At 37.0% G+C, this 19,954-nt stretch overlaps 1 pseudogene; it reads left to right on the top strand.

Annotated features, from left to right (window-relative positions):
- The first annotated feature begins 3,343 nt into the window (after window positions 1-3,343).
- Window positions 3,344-19,954, top strand: part of LOC122147827 — a 57,398-nt pseudogene continuing 40,787 nt past the window's right edge.

Below are 19,954 nucleotides of genomic sequence, written 5' to 3' on the forward strand. Positions count from 1 at the left end.
CGCAGGTTATAAGGCTGCATATAATATTATTAATTCAAACCTAATAGTTTCTCCTCCGCTTGAGCAGTATTATCTCTAAATGCTATGAAAGATTTCGACCAGTTAGAATGGAACTATGTTATGGGCGGTTCTACAGCATCGAGTTTCATAAATATGATAAAGGTTCTGTACGCCAATCCAGCAGCCTCTTTTCTCACAGGCTCTGTTTGCTCTAACCCATTCTTCTTTCTTTTTTTTTGATTCTTTATTTAACATTTTTGATTTATAACTTTTTACAGCAGAGCCTGAGATCTGGCCATATACATAATATATATGTGTTATATGTTATAATACAATGTAACAAAAACAGTATTAGCGGGGGGATAACAAGTACAAACTCAGGATTTCAATAGATGAGTGAAAGATCTGGTGTTTTTGGCTGTTTCCGCTGATGGAGATGGACCAGCACAGGCCTCTGAGTGAATAGTAAAAAAACAATATAAGGATGACTGTTGAACATTAATAGTAACATGCCATAAATGCAGCCCACAAAAGCCTGCAAAGCAGTATTTTTGGACAAGTATTATTAATGTATTATGATTATATTCAGAATAACAATGAAGAAAGTGGTACTAGTGTTACGAAGCAAAGAACACAGTGTACACTTATTAATGTAAGGAGTATGGAATCAGTACAGCTCATTGAGAATGAGGACAATTATCTAACAAAAAAAACGAAAGTGTCGTAGCCACTTGGCTCACAGTGAACACGACATAAAGGGGAGACCACACCGAAGTATATTTTAAACAAAAGTATATTTATTAACTAAAATATTCATAAAGTCAGTATATGTAGAGACAAATCAAAAATGTGTTGTGTAAATCAAACATAGTGAAGGTGTAGTGCAAAAAGGTAAAGAAGCAGGGCTGCCAACAGCCTGCTGAGAGTCTGCCTCGCGAATGCAGTCCTCCAGCCCCAGCCAGCTGGAGAGCACTGATTTTCATCCAGCCTCCAATTAGGCCATCAATTAGCACATTGGTACAACCCCATAGCTCCTCCCGCAAACCAGAACAGAAACAAAAACCAAAACCAGCCACAAAATACCATACTAACAAAGGGAGAAAGTGGCAGACCCAGCACATTAGAGCTGGGCCATCACAAAAGTAAGAAAATATCTATTACCTCTTGCAATCTGAAAGACACCAGCATGTAAGTGGTAAACAATTTCACAAGCTACATGTAAACCATATTACTGTGTGGTAATAAACATGGCCATGACATAAAACTGTCCTGCTGATTAGTTTTCTACAGAGGACAGGAATTCCTATATATCAAATATGTAAGTCAAATATGAAGTCGAATTTCCTTTCTATTTTTAATGTTGTCATCTTAAACCATGACTATGCACACAGTGTACGCACAATATACCCAGAGTACTATTCACAGACTCAGAACCTGCAATAGAAATGAAAGTGCAAGTCTTATTCAAACACAGTCTTTTTTAAACCATGACTACCCACACACCAGGCTACAAAAATATAGACCAGGCTTACTGACTCGAGTCACATGACTTTAGTCACTAATTCATATTCAAAACCGGTTTGTCTTACAACAGGATTTATTTTGATATTTATTTTATTTTGCAATAAGCTCTTAGTATTTGCATGTGTACAGTGTCTAATAATGGGTTGTCAGTGTTAGGCGTGTGGGATAGTTTATGGGATGCAACATATTAGGAATCGACTTCTGTCTTATCTGAACGGAGGCACAAGTCTTATATACCTACCTAACATCGAAAGTATCACTGGAGGGCGAATGAGAAAAATCACTGCGTGTCTGTACTGCCAGAAGATTGTAAGGGTGATGAGACTGATGGAGGTCTAGTATGTGGGGATGGGACTGGCTTTTGAGCCAACCACTTTGCTTTGAGATCCAATTTACGTATTTGGATATCTCGGTCAGCCTGCGTCTCTACTACACGAAGCCTAATCATTTCCGCCTCACATTCCTGTTTTTTTAATTAAAAGCTCCATTTCCTTTAACTTTAAGGCAATCCTAGGATCATGAGACACCACAGAGCCAGAGCTGAGATTCACATTTTCAGCTGCAGTTTCCACTGCTCTTTCAGAATGAACCTCACACCACCCTCAGGGACTCTTTGGTAAAATACCCACATCTACAAATTTCCCAAACAGGTCATCCTTAAGCACTTGTTTTGTAACATCTTTTCGAATGTCAATATGGAAGAACTCTGCCACCAAAATAAGTTATTTTTTCTGACAATGATTAAAGGCCTCAAGTTGTAGGACAAAAGAGTAAACAGTAAAGTCAAAACTCCATTAATTACGCCTATGCCTACAACACTTTCCTCCCCACTTGAGAAAAAAGAATACTTACCAATTTGGAGAGAAAGAGTATTTACCAATAGCCAATTATAAGACAAGCAGATGAGCCCCCACTTGTTTACGATCCCATTTCTCAGTCTAGGGTTGGGAGTGGGAGTAACAAAGGTTAACTGAAACTTAAAGGAAGAAATAAAAAAAGCAGATTGGAGGAATTGGATCACCCCAGTCCTCTGCTCCAGAAAATGCAGCCACCACTTAGTTTGACCACTTAAACAATTTATTTAGAAAAGGAAGATAGGAAGCATTAAATGTCTTCAGGAGAGGGCCTGGCCAAAACAACAAACTAAACAGCAACTGACTAACAGGAGGAGTACTAAATAATCTATCCAGGTAAAAGAAAATAAATCAACAACAAAAGTTTTCCTCAACTCCCTCGCTAACCAAAAACAGGGATAAACATGCGTACAAAATAAAAAATGGCACCCTCTTCCCAACTTCCAAAAACTACCACTACAAATTAATCTTATTGAAAAATGATTTCAAGTAGAAAAACCCCAGAATAAATCAAAATGAACATTTATTTTTGCTAGGCATAATCAAACAACAATATAATAATAATAAAAAAACAATAAAGAAGAAATTCAATCAATTCCAAAATGAGAATACATCAGTTTACAGGAAAATGCATTAAGATTTGTTGGGCAACACAACTGATCAGCAGGGAATCACAAACCTAGAATACTAAAATAATTTTTAGGAGTCATACCTAGCATATAGCAAATAGAGAGACACGTGGCAATCATGTGTGAAGTTCTGTTTACAGATGCTTCTTTGAATGTTTCGCCAATCCTCTTTAAATACTCAAATCAAAAAAAAAAACAATCATATATTTAGCATAATAAAAGCTTCAAAGGACCTTTGCTGGCATATTGAAATGACCTGAAATCCATATCTAACCTGGGGGTTAGAAAAAACAAACATATGGCAAAGACCTTATCAGGGGCACAATCCATACCAGAATGGGTTCTGATGTGTTTGACTTCATGAGGAGAATCAAAGTCCCACTACAGCTGCAATTTTTCACTGCAGGTGAGAAAATGGATCTGTGACATGAGAAAATTGAGTTGGCAGCCTTTTATCATTAAAGGATGTCTCTTCATGGTGTGAAGCAGCCTTTGATTTGAATGAGCAGACTGATATACACTAAACACAGAAATGAGAAAATAAGACCACTGGGATGCAGCGATGGCCAATCAGAATGTAAAAAATAAAATTGTTGAACGTGTTATGAAAACAAAATTTCAAAGTAGCTGTAGTAACAGTAAGATATACCAAGTAGTCTGCACACCACTAACACCACCAAGTAAAAAAAAAAAAGCGCACAGAACAAAAAAATTTATGTCTCTTCTTTAAAGTATGCATCATGGCAAAGATGCTGCAGGCAGATGCCCACTACCCACGGATGATGTCCTGATAGCTGCAGTAACATCAAGTTTGCTAATGACACCACATTTTAGGCCCTTATCACAACAAATCAGCCCTTATTCATGAAATACCAGACTTTACTATCTAGTATAAAACCAACAGATCCAAGAAGACAGTGCAAGATCAAGACTCGACTTGTTCCAGTGAACCAACAGCTCAAAAAATGGGTATGTGTATTATTCATATTATGTTTTTATATATAACTATTAGAGTGTAGTAAATGCAAATTTGTGTAAAAAAATCAATCCATGCACACATACAGAGGCAATGTAAAAATGATATGAACAAGTCACGGCAAAATATGTTTTTTCATTACTTAATATGTAAAATATAAATAAACCAATTTCAGCTTAATTTTTTTTTTTTTTAAGTTTAAACGAAAAGATTCAAACTGGCAAGATTTTTAGATTTTAGATTTCAGCCCATTACTTTTTCTAATTTGATTATACTCAAACATTTTCAATATCTAGTTTTTCAAACTCAGCAGTTCTGTGCATTAATTTTTTTCGTTTTTTATCACAGTTCATTCAGAAACACATCTTTCACAATTAGTAATAATTTCTCAGTAAAAAATTCAAGTGATGAAATTAATCGTTTGTAAACTCTGGTCAGTGTCTGGTACATGTATGATTGCCATAAAGTGAGAGGTCAGTGCAAAGGTTTTCATAACTCAGTAGTATAAAAAAACGGTCATATGGTCATTAAAAAAAAAAAAACTTGTCAGTTTATTTAATTTTTATTTATTTTTTTGCTCCTCTGTGCATTTGATGCTATAGACTATCATGATTATCAGTCTGACTTGAGATAACAAAACTGAACACAATTTTAATTTTAGGTTTATTTTAGGTTTTGTAATCACCAGAAGGATAAACAAAAAATGGCATTTTGGTGTGATGTACTGCATGCAAAAATATTATTGCACACGAGAAAACACCACAACGATAAGATGATGTTTCAAAACAGACCTTAAATCAGCCCTCGTTGTGTTTCTGTTTTCTTTCTTCTTTGTTGTAGAGGACACCAGTTCTGAAGCTGAAAACATGACGGAGGCACAGCACATAACACCACTAGCAGCAAGAGGGATTGTACAAGCTTTGGGAATCTTTGTATTATGCATTTTCATTGCCACCATTGTAGTGGGTCTCATTGGAAATGGGCTTGTAATATTTCTGACTGGCTGCAGAAGAAGACAAAACAGTCAAACTCCATTGGTTTCTCAACTTGGCGATTGCAGACTTCCTCTTCATGTTGTCTCCAATCATATTTCTTCTCTCAGTTTTGGGCCCTTGGAACCTTAACTTACTGATATACATTTGCATCATGTTAACACTAAATCAGTCTGCTAGTATTTTTTTTTCTTGTAGTTATCAGTCTGGACCGATGCCTGTGCACATGGATGGTTGTTTGGGCTCAAAATAAACGAACTTTACTTAAAGCCAAGATCATCTGCATAATTGGGTGGGTTTCATGCATCGGATACAACACATTTGAACTGTTTACTCCTGTGTCTCTGATCACATATAATTTTACACTGAGCTTCCTCTTCCCCTTTCTGATCATTGCATGGCTGCATTGATTGCATCCTTCATACACAGCTATTGGAGTACGAATCAAACGCCTCAAAAGGGTGAAGCAGCTCAGGTCGTACCGGGTCATTATAACTGTAACTCTGGCTTTTTTCATATGTTGCTTTCCATCCTTTGTTTGCGGTTTTTATGCAGTAACTGTAGTAGGAAATAACTGGAGTGATTATGTAATAATAACAAAAGTATTTGGGATAGTTCTGACTGTCAGTGCCTACCTGGTTTATCTAAACAGCTGTCTGAACCCCATTCTCTATGTGTTCATGTGTGATGAGTATAAGAAGAAGCTTAAACAGTCTCTGCTGCTGGTGCTGGAGACAGCTTTTGCTGAAGATCATCTGGACTTTAGGCAGGTGCAAAAGAACGAGCAGAGACATGAAAACCCAATTGAATTGTTAGATATGTAAAAAAAACTGGTCTCTAAATGATAAAACCTGGATCTAATCCCGTATGTTCATAGTCCTATACTAGCAACTTGTAAAAAACGCAGCAACTGCAAAATTCAAGTTTGGAGCATGACTGTGTATAATGTGTGTTGGTAAAACCAAACAGAGAAAACTCTCTTCAAGCTAATGAACATTTTGTGAAACTTTTCATGAATCTAAATAAAAAGCTCATTTTGTTCTGCTGATTTCTGTTGTAAACTTTATTCAGAATAAAACCACAGTGTATCAACATTTTTTAAACCTCTATTTGATGGCAATTTACTAAACATTCCTATATTTATGCCCTCGCAGTAGCAAATTCTTATTGAATGGTTTTCCCTAAAGAGGAGCAAATAGGGGGAACTAAACAATAAAAAAATAAATAGGATTAATCAGTTTAACTGATGACATATATGGGATAAAACATGGGGAATATACCATCTGCACAAAAACATTTTTGGAACATTTTATTTCTGAATTGTTCTATATGGACGTTCATCCAACATTTTTTTTAAATATGTAATGGTATGTTTTCTTAATATAATACACTTATTGAACATTGTGTTATATTTGTATTTTCTGCACTGCTTCGAGTCACATGCTTCTTTGCTGATTTAACAAAACAAAGAACAGCTATTGATCTTTAAGATGTGTGTGACAGTAAAAGAGCACACACAATCCTTATTCTAATATGGAATTGGAATGGAATGGTTAAAAGGGTGTTGGTACGTGACAGGAGGGTCTCCAGCGAAGAAGCTGCATAAAGTAAGTCTTACGAAATGTGTTTGAAAATACCATCATTAGCCAGAGAGATAACATTCTGAGAGATGAGACTATAAGAGGAAGGATGCCCCTCCCTTCACTGTTCACACTCTGTGGCACACTTTTTAGTAACTGTACGACTGCTGGCCGTTTTCTTGCCAGAAAATAAAACTCAAAGACAATTGGTCATATTTTGTCTCATTATCAGAATTATTTAATTTTGTTTATTCTGCCACAAAACAAGTTCACTAATTGTTTCAGAATGTTCAAGGGTTCAGGGAACATTCAAAAGTAATGTTCCCATAGTGTTTGCAAAATATATAAATGTAATGTTTTTCTTTTATAAAGTCAACATTTTAAAAACATTTATAAAAAAATAAAACATTCAGACGTAAACATTTTAATAGACACAATAGCAACATTCAGCGAAAAGTCTGCTGCCAAAGGAATTGGCCCAATCTTTGCAAGTGAAAACAGACACAGAAAACGGGAATAACTCCTACCAATTTCCTCTGTAAACAATATTCGAGCTATATTCCTTTGCCTTTTGAGGAGTTGTAGTTACATGTGAAACAAGTCATCCTCCGTGGTGGGCAGATCGAGGCTTCGTGAAGCAATAAAACAGTTTGAAACGCAAATGTGCCATATTGTGTCGAGGCTTCGAACTCAATCTGACCCCATCTCACACCGTCCGTGGCACCCACTGAAACAACGGTGCACCCTAGTGGTCACTTGCAGGGTGTTGATCTGAAACAATCTGACAACGAGCCATTAAAAAAATGTGTTGTTTTTATTATTTGTAGGTTTTCTAATATGTGAAGCTTGTAAACCTGTAGGCTTCACAAATGTGCATAAATGTTATTTTGGTCATGAAAAAAGAATTATTAATAAAAGAAATCAAGCACACAATGTCTCACGTTTTTTAGAGATTTTATTCAAAAATATTAAAGGTACTCGGCTGTGCGATAGGACTTAGTCTACTTCTTTTTTTACAAATAATTCTCCAGCCATTGAAAAAATCCTCATCACAAAAACCACCAGAGGTCCAGATGCGTTGACTTCGCCTGTTATACAGATGTTGTGATTGTGTGGTCTGTACCCCGATAGTGTCAATCAAATGATGATTCGGCCGGACCCATGCCACTGTCGAAACACTTGTGAAAACACTTCAAGGCTTCAATTTAGACGTTAGTCACATGGACATGGGTGTTATTGAATTCACGCTTCGGATCAGTGTTTCGACACAGCTGCGGCTTCGGGATTACTTGACAAACGCTTTCGGAACATGGTTTCACGTCAGCCATCATAGCTAGCGGCTTGAAACCGTTGTTCTTCAGCTGAGCCCATGCTGTCATCTGTCAATAACATGTATTGTTAAAGTGCAAAAATGCGCCTTTATTTAGGTTATCTATGACATGTAATTATATTGATTGATATCTATTATTTTGTGTAGGGGCCTAGATTATAGGTGTGGATAGTTTCATGGGAAATGACTATAAATATATTGAAACAAAATACCCCACACGTAACGGGGCTGACGAGAAGATGCGAGCGAGTGCAGAATCCATCTGCAAGCTTTATTGGCCAGAGACGTGGTCATAACGGCATGGGTCCAACACTGGCAAACAGGTATATAGGGGGCAAGAAACAAGGAGTAATCCTAGGGGCATGTGGGGCTCTTTGAGCGATAATATCCAGAGGGGCTAAGCAAGAGAGGTAATCCAGAATTCAGAGCAAAGGGTCAAAACACGAGTAAACCGGGCAAAAGCAACAAAAAGACTGAAACTATGAAAAACTATTAAACGGAAACAAGACTATGAAAAGTATAAACTGTAACAAGACTATGAAAACAAAACATGGGATGGCTTGGTTATCGCAGCCTATCGCTAGGGGAGGGATATGTGCAGACCAATACTCGGCGTGTGCGTAAGAAGTCCAATGCTCTAGTAAAAGCATGTTCTGATGATTGTGCTGTGTGTGTGAAGTGGTTGCAGCGTGGCGTGTTATTGTTTTACTAGGTGAATGTGATAGGTGCAAGGAGCATGGGAAATGTATTCCAGGGGTACTGTGTAGTAGTGCGAGGGAGTCTTTTGTGGAAAGATGACCTCTGTTGGTGATTGTAATGGAAGTTCAGTGATCGGCTCAGACACACAACTTAAAACTTGCAAGTACAACCATGCACATGCCAAAAAAAAAAAAAAAAAAAAAACATGCCCAAAGCATTCAACTCACAAGTATTACTAATAATATTAGCAGTGATGCAATACATTTAACATTATTATGTTTCTTTTTGCTACTGTATATTTATTGCTATTTTAGGTTGTGATTCAAAAATGTATGAATGTAGTAATGAAAGAAAGACATTTGCAAAAAAAACGGCGGTGTTTCATTATAGTTAATGATATTCCATCTGTAGATCACAACCAAATATTAGAAACTAAATAACCACTTACATAAATATTTCATTTTGTAAAAAAATTTACAATCCTACCATTAGCCTATCAAGGTGAACTGAATAAGCATGCTGCAATTCTGCTGAAAAAAGCAATGTGTGATAAAAATAAGTCATTCGGAATGGTTCCCATACGATATTCAGGATGACCGTGAGTTTGGGAGAGGAGACCCTGGTAATGCAGAGGACGATTTGTTGCTTTACCACGGTGCCCGGGAGAGGATATGGTCGGTCCAATTCGTTTTGTCGTTGGCCAACAACATAAAACTGTTGGGAAAGTGATAATCCTGTCATAGCCACGAGATATTAATTAGTGGGAACGTTCATATTAAAACTCGTGGGAAGGACATATTATGTCGGGCCCATGAGGATCATTTTGTCGAGGTAATGAGATCCTAATGTCGTTGCCTCAAGATGTTATGTGAGGGAAGACATCCATTTTTCGTTCTGCGTTTTAAACAAACCTGCGTTACCATGGCAACCCGGGATTATCAGAGATTTATTTATTAATAATTTTATTTTGAATTCATGAAATTATTCTCATATTTATTATAGAAAATATTTCATTATTAAATTAGTATAGTAACCATATGCACTTGGATTACTAAACTTTATTATCATGTGATAGTCAGCATTCAAATGAAGTTTATCCTGAAGAAATGTGTACATTTTTTTTTTTAAAAGTGGCATAAATTAAAATAGGCCTATAAGACAACATTTTATACATCCTACAGTCTTGTAAGTTACATTAACTGCTCGTCTTTTCCCCGTAATATTTGTATATTCTAATAATACTAATCATATTATTTATTATTATTAGGACTATTATATTGCGTTATATTTCTATATAGTTTATATTATCTTCTTTGTTTCCATTCGATCTCTTTACTCAACGTTCGAAATACTTTTGTAAACTAATAGCCTTCTGTAAATGCTCGACATGAAAGGTCAAGATTTGATTATGCATGTGAACTCACGGTCCATACATTTCCTGGAAGCATTTTTATGTTCTCACGTATCTCAGATGTTCTTTACGGGAGTCCTCCTTCCACCTTAACCATACCGGGTGCATCTAAATAAATGTAGGGAATGTTGTGGAAAAGTTAATTTATTTAAGTAATTCAAATCTAATTGTGAAACTTGTGTATAAAGATAAATCAGGGCACCACAGGACTGAAGTAGCTTACGTCTTTGTTTTTGTGTGTAATTGTGATGAGTTTTGGCTAATGTAAAAAAAAAAAAAAACACCAATTCAACTATCTCAACTAGGGATATGCCGACATTAAAATTTTCCGGATTCGCGATTAAATTGCTAATGTATTTTATCACGGTAATATCCTCACTGTATTGAAATTTTAGCTTAAAACAACGGGTCATAAAACCGTATAACAAGGTTAAATACACTTTTCTCTTATAACAAAAACTACTAGCACACATTATCAACTCCAATACAACAGCCCATACCAGGCAACAAAATCTGATCTAAAGCTTACAAGTTTTACACAGATGTCAAGATGCAAAAGAACTATAAAGACCAAGGGGTCGGTATCACTTACAACAATAAGAACCTCATTAGTTAACCATTAACATTCAACAAGGAGCAATTGCTATCACGATACTTAGTAATCCTTGTTAAAAAAGTGTTATTAAAAATTGAAATACCAATACAATGACAACTACACACTAGGAGAAAAATGAAGCAATCCAAACGAACCTTAGACACCTTAAATGTGTCAAGTTGAATAAAAACCCCCCTCCCCCTCACTCCCCCCCCCTAAAAGGATTACAACAAAGAATAATGATTTTTTGAGGGTGAAAAAAGATGCCTTTACAGCAAGTCACTTGCAAAGGGAGACTCTAGCAGTGATATTTTAGTCTCAAGGAGAATACTGTTATAGTTTTTGCTCAAAATTTTTGTATTTTTAACTTGTCAAAAAACACTAACTTTTTGAGGGCACATAAAGATTGAGGGACCCCAGAGACTGATTCATGTCAGCGAGCATGGGTATTAAAGGAATGCTGTGATGTCGCACATTCACATCAACAAAAGTCCAAATGACTTTCACAGGATATTAACTAACGTCTCGCGAGCTTGAGGAAAAACAAATGATAGGCCATCAGAGTCCATCAGTTCATAGATATGACCCATAAGTAGCATTTTGTCAAAGTGTGAAACATCTGTGGAAAAAAACATGAGACCAACAGTCCTTAAATGAAGCAAGGAAGACTCTGAAACCAGCGAAACAATGCATCCGTTGGTTGATCATAATAAAATGAGAAGATGTTTGGAGGAGAGGGACAGTTTAGCCCTTTGCCTATCAGTCCTGTTTATCTTTGTGCTGCTTCCTTTTAAGACAAGAACACCCTCTGCATTTAAACAAACATACAACCAACAAATGTTTAGGTGTAAACCCCCCACCCCCCCCCCCCCCCCCCCCCCCTAACCGTAAGCATATAAATATAAAACTTAAATATATACAAAACATATTACAGAGTTAGAAACATATTGTTCTCAACCAGGGCACCACCAAAGGAGAAGACTATTCACTGTGCTGGGCGCACATAACTGTCTGCCTAATGCTGGACTTTACCCAATTTTAGGCATACGAGAGCAACTAATACAGAGGGCCCCCTTACTGATTGGTATAGCTCTAATGTTGCACACAAAAGAACTACTGGGAACAAAAAGTGACCCAGTACAACTGTTACAAAACTTATTTAAATTTTTAGTTTGTCATAAAGTTTGTTGTGTTTTTGTCATTTTTGTAGTTTTTATATATACCTAATTTTTCTTTTAATTTGTAGTCAAGTATTGGTTTAGTTATTTAGTATCTCAAGTAAACTCAATGAAAATGGGAAATTGGTGACTACATTCAGACATTTTATTTTAGTTAACATTTATACTTGTTTTATGTTTATTTTGTCTGTTTAGTTGAACTTGTAATAGCCTGGATCTGATAGTGCAAACACGCACTGGCATTAACATAAAACAAAAAAAAAACATATGTAAGGGTTCTTGACCTAATTGGTCTGTTTACATTAGCGGCAAAGTCATTTTGATCCAATGAGAATTGGGGTAAAATCATTCTTAGAGAGATCTAACTGAAGAAAACACTGATCCCATCTACAAAAAATGAAATTTTGACTAGTATAAATTTAAATGACTATTCCAGGTCTGGAAATCACACATTTGGAAATCCCCTGGTATTTCTAGGATTGTGGAAAACACTTTTAGGAATTCCATTGCCAGAATTCTATAAACAGTGGCTAATCCGCCATCAAAACTAGTCCCAATGTCCCACAATAGTAATTAGAAAACTGTAAACCTTTTAAACAAATAAAATTTTAATGCACAATTTATGTGCTGTTCTCTAAACAACAAAAAGATAGATCGGAACCCCATTCTCTGTGTGTTCATGTGTGATGAGTTATAAGAAGAAGCTTAATACAGTTCTCTGCTGCTGGTGCTGGAGACGGCTTTTGCTGAAGATCATATGGTACTTTAAGGCATCTGCCAAAAGAACGATCAGGAAATGAAAACCCACTTGAATTGTTAGATATGTCGACAAACTGTTATCTAAATGATTGACTGGATCTAATCCATTATGTTATAGTCCTTATCTAAGCAACTTGTAAAAACAGACCGAAAACTGCAAAATTCATGTTTGGAGCAGGTGTATAATGTGTGTGTAAAACCAGACAAACAGAGCAAATCTCTTCAAGTAGGCTAATGAACATTATATATGTTTTTGAAAACTTTTAAGGAATCTACATAGGCAAAAGATCATTTGTTCTGATGATGTCTGTTTGAAACTTATCTGAATAAAAACACCAGTGTATCATTTTTTTTACCTGCATTTGATGGCAATTCCTTGGGGAGATTCCTAAACATATAACAAGATAATAAATAAAAATATTGAGTTCACAAATTTTACCACAACTATAAAAGATATTGAGTTAACAATGGAATTCAGTTTAACTGAATTTATCTCAGACAAAAAATGGAAACACAAACCACAATACAGTGGTCATTATTACAAAAATATTAGCACAAAAAACGGATTAGTATGGATTTTTATTTCTGAATTGTTTTAGTTGGCCATTCATTTAAACATTTTTCTTTTTATTTTTTAATGTTACTTACGGGTTTCAGAACATTTTTACATGAATGGTCCTACAACACCAACAACACAGACAGCCAGCAGCAGCAAAAAAAATAAAAAAATTAAAAATTCATAAAGTAGCATGTTAATGGGACACTTAATGGTAATGTTAGTTGACTGGTACTGTGTTCATCATAAAACTGTTGTACATTAACAAAAATAAAAGTAGCTTGTAGTTCCAGTAAGAAACCTAACTTTGTCTACACCACTACCACCAAACAAACAAACAAACAAAAAAAAATATCATCAATCTCTTCTTAAGTAATATACATCAGGGGACAAAAAAAAAACTGATTTCGTGCAGATGCCACTACACACTGTGATGAATGTCTGATAGCTGCAGTTCCATCAGGTTTGCTAATGACACCACATTTTAGGCCCTTATCAGTAAAGGCACTACAAACAATTAGCCTATAAGGATACAGTTAAAGATTTCTCTGCTTGTACATAAAGCTAAGCTGGACAAAGATCGGAGGAGGTTTGCACAGAACCACTCGTCCCGTTCGATGGCAGACGCACATCTGCATGAAACACTAAAGTTGGGGGAGGATGTGCAAAGAAGCCAACGGGATTAACAACAAACTTCAAGGGAATCAGAATCAATCAGCAAACATTCATTAAACCCACCTCTCAACATGTTAGCAATTACAGCAATTCATGTATAAAATGCAGTCTCAAAGATAGAGCGATAAGTTGTGTGAGCTTATCTAATTAGTATTAGAGGATTGGTATAGTATTTACAGTCACTGTTTTCAAGTATGATATTTAAATGTGCACGCATTTGATTTAAATATACCAATTTATCTGGGATTGGGTTATGTGTAGAATATATTGAACATAATATTTAAATACAGATGGAAAATTGTTTACCCAAATACATAAACTTCTTTATATGATGTAAGTCTATAGACCCCTTAAAAGTTTGTAAACATTGCAACGTCTCCGGGTGGGCGGAGCTTAGCTGGAGGCAAAAAAGAGAAACGCGGACGCAATGTTGACAAGCGTAAACTAGCACGTTTTAGGAGGTATTTATGAAACATGGATGCAGAAAGAAAGGTTCGGAACTGTCCGAATATGTACAGTCACTGGCTCTGCGGGACCGTGACAAAAAAAATAATAATAAAAAAGTGGGAGTTAGCATACATTTATCAATTAATTCAGTTGATCACTCTCAGTTCACTGACCAAACTGGTTATCTGACCAAAATTATAATGACGAGAGTGGATAACATTACAGTAGCCTACCCCTCTATTTATTTATTTAGTTCTAGCTAAGCCTGTGTAGTTCTTGTATCTTGTTCTCATTGGAAACATTTTAACCAGGGTTTTTGGATATTTCCTAGACAACATATGAATTAACTTTCGGGTGGCTTGGGAATTTTGTCAAGGCTTCATTGTCCTAATGTAACCTACTCGCTGGGCTAACTATGATTAGCAATGTGGATTTGGTTTAAGAGACCATTCAAAGGATTGGCACACACAGCTCATCGCCGTATGTTTATGTTTAACATTTACCGCTTAGCTAGTGCGCCTGAAGTTGGCTAATTTCTTTTCACCTCATTAAACATAAACTTCTGTTGGATTTGTACTAGATAAAAACCAAACACACCAGTACATAAGCATAGATTATTTTACCTAATATGAAGTGCACCTGCAAACACGAGCATTATTTATGATATGTCTTGCTAGTCTGTATGCCCGTATTGCATTTCAACCACAAATGGTCTTCGTTAATTCTGTGAAGGAATGTCGGCCGGGATCGGTGAAACTTTAGCTTTGGAACCAAAAAGTGCTGTTCCTTCTATTCTGGCAGCCAAAAACACAACCAAGCGACATTGTAAAGTCAAAACATCAAAATTTTAGCGCGCATGCCTATGAGTTCTTCATTATGTTTTGCCTCCAGCTAGGAGCGGTGACGTCACAGTGAGTAGCGATTAGGGATCTATATTGATGTAGCATGTCAGCACGGCCGTGCAAGGTAGGGCTAACTGTGCAGAGCACATGCCCTTTTGCCTTACACTCCGAAGGACCTTTTTTGGTGGTGTGTTTTTTTTTTTTTTAATCAATGCTATTGTCCCCTTTACGTCGGTCTGTCTGTTTACAAATATTTAGCATGAAAGTTCTTAAAACGCGCTGTGTGTAACTCTTATTCGATCCTCAGCTGTCAGTAAGTGTAACTCGCCCCCTCTATATGCATTGATCAACTGAAAGTTCCACAGCAGAGCACAGTAGACAACAGCTGAGATGAATAAAGTTTTGCGAAGGGTAAATAAATATCTTGTTGTTGAATAAGTACTACTAAACACTAGTTATAAGGCTCATATTTTATATTTGATGTCTGTGGACTCACTGACTGAGGACATGTGTGACGTCGCCGAGAGCGAGGGGCTACATTTGGCCATCTAGTCCTGCATACATAGGCCAACACTAACTAGCCTGTGCATACAGTAGCATCATCTTTTATAAAATGCGATTTTGCCAAATGCAGTTACCACAGAAAAAACGTGAGCGCTCAGGCTATTATAGTACAAAAACAGTTGTAACCTGTAGATTGGAAAATGTAATGTGAGGCGCCGTCGCAGTTTTAATGACGGACAAAAAAACAAAAAATTCACATGTGACACACAATTCGCTGGTCCAAACTATATATTGATAGTACGACAAACAATCCATTTGTTTTTCCATCGGAAAATCAAACAGGTGCGCCCCCGACGCGGTTTCGTACTGGAACTTACACAAAGCGACGATGTGATCCTCGTCACCTAGTAACATCTATAAGGAAATTTCTCTTTGATTTATGATGTGATACACCTAATTTATTAACATCTTAGGTCATCATGTTATGGTATACTATCCGCTCGTCCTAACAGGTATAAAATGTAGTAAAAACCTGGTTTTACACCGGTAATGTAGTAGTAACTAAATTTTTTTACAGAGAATCACTGTGAAATCTTTAATTTTATCATGCAGAATGTAAATCATGTTCATTCCAAGGCTTTCATTTATTTGATCCAAATACAGCAAAAACAGTATATTTTGTAATATTTTACATTTTAAATAACTGTTTCTATAATTGAAATATATTTAAAATTAAATTTAATTTTGTGGATCAAGCTGAATTTCAGCATCATTACTCCAGTTCAGTACTCTCGTGTACGTGAACCTTCAGAATGCTTTTCACTGCAACTTTACTTTTCACACTATTTTGATTATTTTTTCATTGCTGGCTTATTAGGAACGTTCAGTGAATAAGAAACCTACAAGAGGGGACCAACTCCTGGTGCCACCACAGTATCACAATTTTTGCCAGGTAGGCGGCTACATGTTGGATATAGTTATAGTAACGGTATGGCTATAGTTCTATAATCTGGAATTGGGTTGGACATAATTACTTAAATTATATTTCAAACGGTTGTCAAAAATCCGTGACTCATTGCTCACCCTCCCCTCTCTCAATGTCATTCATAATCATGTTAAACCAAATAATACAACTTAGTTATAAAACCAACAGGAATAGCGAAAAAGCAGGAATATATAGGGAGAGGGAATACCAGTGGATCACAGTGAAGTCATAACATCTTCAAGACCTGCTCACAGAAGGTTGCGTTGTAATAGGTTTAAAAGAAGCTTAAAACCCTGTTTATCGGATATTATCTTAATTATATATATATTATTATTATGGTTGTTATAATCGTGAATAAATCTAAGCTTTTGGACTATTATTTTTGGTATGAAATGTTTGTCATGAAGATGTGACCATTTTCTTCCGTTTATTGAAGGATTACTCAATAATCTTGATATAAAAGAGGGGGGTGCCCTTTTTCAGTTTCAGCACATGCCCCTCAAAAGGTCTGTGCACGGCCCTGATGTCAGCGCTGCATGGTTAATGACAAGCGTGGAGAGAGAACAAAACAAAACGCTGGTCACAATTTAGAAGCACAAAACGAGGATTTGTGAAGAAAAACCTCTGAGGATTTCCAGATAAGCTAAGAGGAGACTGGTTTTCCTTTGCTAAAGTATGGAAACTTTGTTTTGTTTGCTCCTACATTTCCCAGAGGAGCAGGCGCGACGCATACGTCTTTCATCTTCCGCCTGCATGTCTTCCGGTTCCCCACAGTCAGCAGAAGTGAGGAAAAGTGTTACGTTTGAAATCTAGATATTTACCTTACAAAAATGCATGGATTTGCTACAGGGGGCGTTTATTCACCCTCCGGAGCCGTGTGAGGGACGTTTTATTACAGATGTGCGCACTTTATTTCACGTCTTCTTAACAGTTGACAACAAACACTCGCTTACCCCTGTTACACTAAATTCTGTGACCATCATATTCTGTGACCCTAGTAGGCGCTGTTGTCACTGTTTGGCTTGAACTCGAGCAAACAGGAGAATTGGGTACGCAAACAGCGTACAGGCAGAGAATGTCTAATATGGCGAGAAGTTTCACTCTCACTACACTTCCGGCTTCTGAACTGGTTGCAGTTCCACTCTGATTCCATATGAGGGCGCTCACAGGACGGGTGCAGAATAGTGGTGGGCGATACTGCAAAATTTGGTATCGATCCGATACCAAATACATATAGGGTCAGTATTGCCGATACCGATACCAATACGATACTTTTTACTAAAAAAAATAAAATAAAATACTTGTGTAGGGGAGAGCAGTATGTCATTATTTCTGAGGTAAATGAATGATCAATTCTTTAGGCAATATTTTTTTATTAATGTATTGAAGTCCAGAAAATTATTAGTTATTAGGCACTGTAGAATGAATTCTTTACAGCCTTTAAAAAAATAAAAAAAATAAAAAAAAAATAAATAAAGAACAAAAATCTCTCCCTTTTTTCTGGTTTTAAAAGCAAATGAAATAAAGTGCAAACAATTATTACTAAAGAACAAACAAAGAACAAATATACCTGTGCAATTACATTCCCTGAGCCCACCTTCTGGACCCTGTCCCCTGTTGAAGTCAGAGGTTTTTATTGAGAAACAACAACATATTTAATTTTCTTAGACAACAGCTCAATATAGGTGTTTGCCATGCTAAAATAGACATTATATTAGCACACCCGTTAGCTGTAGGCATTTTATAATTGTACTAACTTATTATAATTAATTATTTACATTTTACACAATTACATTTTTTAATAATTAATTAAACTTAATAATTTAAGTGTTGTTTTAACGACTTTTACACATTTGCACCAAAGTGAGATATCTAATGTTCGAGGGGGGCGGGCGGAAGGAATTATAGGCCCAGGTCTAAAATGTAGAATTAAAGTTGAGTCAGGTTGCTCTCAGCTCGCAATGTCTTATTCTTGAGCAATCTCACTCTAACTAATGCTGAAGATGCGATATGACATGACTAACATAATATTAGCCTACTCTTACAAGCTCCCTGGGTATTCTCTGCCTCTCTGAAATGACTCTCCCAACGAACTCTGTCTCTGTGCCGGGGGTCTGGAAGTGGATGGATTTCCCTCCTCATTTCTTCGTTTTTGTAGCTCAGCATTTTCCTTGTCATGTGTTTTTAAGTGTTTGTATAGGTTTGTAGTGTTGCCACAGTATCGAATGCTCTTTTTATATTAAATTTAAATTTAAATGTAAAATTTAAACTAAAATTAAAAATTTTTACATGTATCACAAGTTGCAGTATTATCATTTAGTGCTGTAAAATAGCTCCACACAACGCTTCTCTTCCTCTCGGCCATCCTGATCTTTCATTCATGGTGCTATCAGCTTCGCTCACTCAGTTCGCTGCTCCTCGGCGCGTTGTGTCAGTGAGTCACGTGACGACACAACAACGAATCACAGCAGAGCAGCAGGAGGGGGAGGAGTAGCAAAGTGGGCCGGATTGTGAAAGCAGCTAGTTTGCTCGGTTTGTAGAGGTAGAGATACACAGTGAAGAGCTCGGTTCAATGTTGCTGTCCTGTGAACGCGTCTTCTCCGTGTTCCGCACCGACACGAGCGCGCGGAAACCAGCTACTCATTCAGCTTTTCGTGTCTTGTGTTTGGATTGGTTAAACAGCTTTTGAATTTTAAATTGGCAGAGGTTTTAAAACACGTTGAAATGATACGCTGTCGTGACGACGCGCAGCAGTTGGCCTGTCACTTTCACCTTCGCGTCCAGATGTTGAGATCCGCCACACGCCTACAGACATACTTTGTGTTAACTCACTGGGCGCTACAACACACAACAACACCACTACACAAAAACTTATGCGGTGCAGAATCAGCAGCGAGACTGCATTATAGTAACGCGAAAGCACATTAATATAATAAGCGAGCGCGAATCTCACTGGTCACCCCGCGAACGTAGTGGGTGGGGCATTCGACTCGCCACACACCTGCCACGGTGAGGGTACGTGTGCTGGCCATCCCTCCGTACAGCCCCTGGACCTCGGTTTCCATTCTGGGACGGGGTGCTACGCAGATTTCCTTTGCTCTGGCACAAAACCTGACGTGCGCGCTCAGATACACGCTGCTCTCTCCCGGAGAGGGTGCGCGCACTTAAAACGTGTCTCACCAAAAAATATCATTAACAAAATTACAAATGACAAAATTACAGGGTGGTCTAGAAGCCCCAAACTTTCAATTTTACTTCTTATCAACTCGTGGCCAGGAGGGTCGTCTGACGCTCTTCAAGACTGCTTTGCTACAACTGACTGGAATATGTTTAAGCAGGCTGTCACTTACAATCACTCCACTGACCTCCAGGAGTACTCGGAGACTGTCACTGCCTACATCACCAAGTGTATTGAGGA

The sequence above is a fragment of the Cyprinus carpio genome, chromosome A15 (genome assembly GCF_018340385.1).
Source record: "Cyprinus carpio isolate SPL01 chromosome A15, ASM1834038v1, whole genome shotgun sequence".
NCBI lineage: Eukaryota > Metazoa > Chordata > Actinopteri > Cypriniformes > Cyprinidae > Cyprinus > Cyprinus carpio.